Below are 2,741 nucleotides of genomic sequence, written 5' to 3'. Positions count from 1 at the left end.
GTGATGGTGGTGAGTGGGTGGTGAGTGATGAGTGGGTGGTGATGAGTGGTGGTGAGTGGTGGTGAGTGGGTGGTGGTGAGTGGGTGGTGGTGAGTGGGTGGGTGGTGGTGGTGGTGGTGAGTGGGTGGTGGTGGTGGTGAGTGGGTGGTGGTGGTGGTGAGTGGGTGGTGAGTGGGTGGTGAGTGGTGAGTGGGTGGTGAGTGGTGGTGGTGAGTGGTGGTGGTGGTGGTTAGTGGGTGGTGAGTGGTGAGTGGGTGGTGAGTGGTGGTGGTGAGTGGTGGTGAGTGGGTGGTGAGTGGGTGGTGAGTGGTGGTGGTGAGTGGGTGGTGAGTGGGTGGTGAGTGGGTGGTGGTGGTGAGTGGGTGGTGAGTGGGTGGTGGTGGTGGTGGTGAGTGGGTGGTGGGTGGTGGTGGTGAGTGGGTGGTGGTGGTGGTGAGTGGGTGGTGAGTGGGTGGTGAGTGGGTGGTGAGTGGGTGGTGGTGGTGGTGAGTGGGTGGTGGTGAGTGGGTGGTGAGTGGGTGGTGGTGGTGGTGAGTGGGTGGTGAGTGGGTGGTGAGTGGTGAGTGGGTGGTGAGTGGGTGGGTGGTGAGTGGGTGGTGGTGGTGAGTGGGTGGTGGTGAGTGGGTGGTGAGTGGGTGGTGGTGGTGGTGAGTGGGTGGTGAGTGGGTGGTGAGTGGGTGGTGAGTGGTGAGTGGGTGGTGAGTGGTGGGTGGTGAGTGGGTGGTGAGTGGTGGTGGTGGTGGTGAGTGGGTGATGAGTGGGTGGTGAGTGGGTGGTGAGTGGTGGGTGGTGAGTGGGTGGTGGTGGTGAGTGGGTGGTGGTGAGTGATGGTGAGTGGTGGTGGTGGTGGTGAGTGGGTGATGAGTGGGTGGTGAGTGGGTGGTGAGTGGTGGGTGGTGAGTGGGTGGTGGTGGTGGTGAGTGGGTGGTGAGTGGGTGGTGAGTGATCGTCACCTTCAACAGAGACAAGGAGCGAGTTCGCCTCGCTGTGGAGACCCTCACCAGGTGAGGCACAGTGAGTGGTGGTGGTGAGTGGGTGGTGAGTGGGTGGTGGTGGTGGTGAGTGGGTGGTGGTGGTGGTGAGTGGGTGGTGGTGAGTGGGTGGTGAGTGGGTGGTGAGTGATGGTGGTGGTGGTGGTGGTGAGTGGTGGTGGTGAGTGGGTGGTGAGTGATGGTGGTGGTGGTGGTGGTGAGTGGGTGTGAGTGGATGGTGATGGTGGTGGTGAGTGATGGTGGTGGTGGTGAGTGGGTGGTGAGTGGGTGGTGATGAGTGGGTGGTGATGGTGGTGGTGGTGAGTGGGTGGTGAGTGGGTGGTGGTGGTGAGTGATGGTGAGTGATGGTGGTGAGTGGGTGGTGAGTGATGTTGGTGAGTGATGAGTGGGTGGTGGTGGTGAGTGGTGGTGGTGAGTGGGTGTGAGTGGATGGTGATGGTGGTGGTGAGTGATGGTGGTGGTGGTGAGTGGGTGGTGAGTGGGTGGTGATGAGTGGGTGGTGAGTGATGGTGGTGGTGGTGGTGAGTGGGTGTGAGTGGATGGTGATGGTGGTGGTGAGTGATGGTGGTGGTGGTGAGTGGGTGGTGAGTGGGTGGTGATGAGTGGGTGGTGATGGTGGTGGTGGTGAGTGGGTGGTGAGTGGGTGGTGATGGTGAGTGATGGTGAGTGATGGTGGTGAGTGGGTGGTGAGTGATGTTGGTGAGTGATGAGTGGGTGGTGGTGGTGAGTGGTGGTGGTGAGTGGGTGGTGAGTGGTGGTGGTGGTGAGTGGTGGTGGTGAGTGGGTGGTGAGTGGTGGTGGTGGTGAGTGATGGTGGTGAGTGGGTGGTGAGTGATGAGTGGGTGGTGATGAGTGGTGGTGAGTGGTGGTGAGTGGGTGGTGGTGAGTGGGTGGTGGTGAGTGGGTGGGTGGTGGTGGTGGTGGTGAGTGGTGGTGGTGGTGGTGGTGAGTGGGTGGTGGTGGTGAGTGGTGGTGCTGAGTGGTGGTGGTGGTGAGTGGTGGTGGTGAGTGGGTGGTGGTGAGTGGTGGTGGTGAGTGGGTGGTGGTGGTGGTGGTGAGTGGTGGTGGTGAGTGGGTGGTGGTGGTGAGTGGTGGTGGTGGTGGTGAGTGGGTGGTGGTGAGTGGTGGTGGTGGTGAGTGGTGGTGATGGTGGTGGTGATGGTGGTGGTGGTGAGTGATGGTGGTGGTGGTGGTGAGTGGTGGTGATGGTGGTGGTGGTGGTGGTGAGTGGTGGTGATGGTGGTGGTGGTGGTGAGTGGGTGGTGAGTGGTGAGTGGGTGGTGGTGGTGGTGAGTGGGTGGTGGTGGTGGTGAGTGGGTGGTGGTGGTGGTGAGTGGGTGGTGAGTGGGTGGTGAGTGGTGAGTGGGTGGTGAGTGGTGGTGGTGAGTGGTGGTGGTGGTGGTTAGTGGGTGGTGAGTGGTGAGTGGGTGGTGAGTGGTGGTGGTGAGTGGTGGTGAGTGGGTGGTGAGTGGGTGGTGAGTGGTGGTGGTGAGTGGGTGGTGAGTGGGTGGTGAGTGGGTGGTGGTGGTGAGTGGGTGGTGAGTGGGTGGTGGTGGTGGTGGTGAGTGGGTGGTGGGTGGTGGTGGTGAGTGGGTGGTGAGTGGGTGGTGAGTGGGTGGTGAGTGGGTGGTGGTGGTGGTGAGTGGGTGGTGGTGAGTGGGTGGTGAGTGGGTGGTGGTGGTGGTGAGTGGGTGGTGAGTGGGTGGTGAGTGGTGAGTGGGTGGTGAGTGGGTGGGTGGTGAGTGGGTG

This window comes from Lampetra fluviatilis, unplaced genomic scaffold (assembly GCF_964198595.1).
Source record: "Lampetra fluviatilis unplaced genomic scaffold, kcLamFluv1.1 SCAFFOLD_796, whole genome shotgun sequence".
NCBI classification, from domain to species: Eukaryota; Metazoa; Chordata; class Hyperoartia; order Petromyzontiformes; family Petromyzontidae; genus Lampetra; species Lampetra fluviatilis.
The sequence above is the reverse complement of the archived record's forward strand: the minus strand, read 5'-3'. Positions refer to the sequence as shown.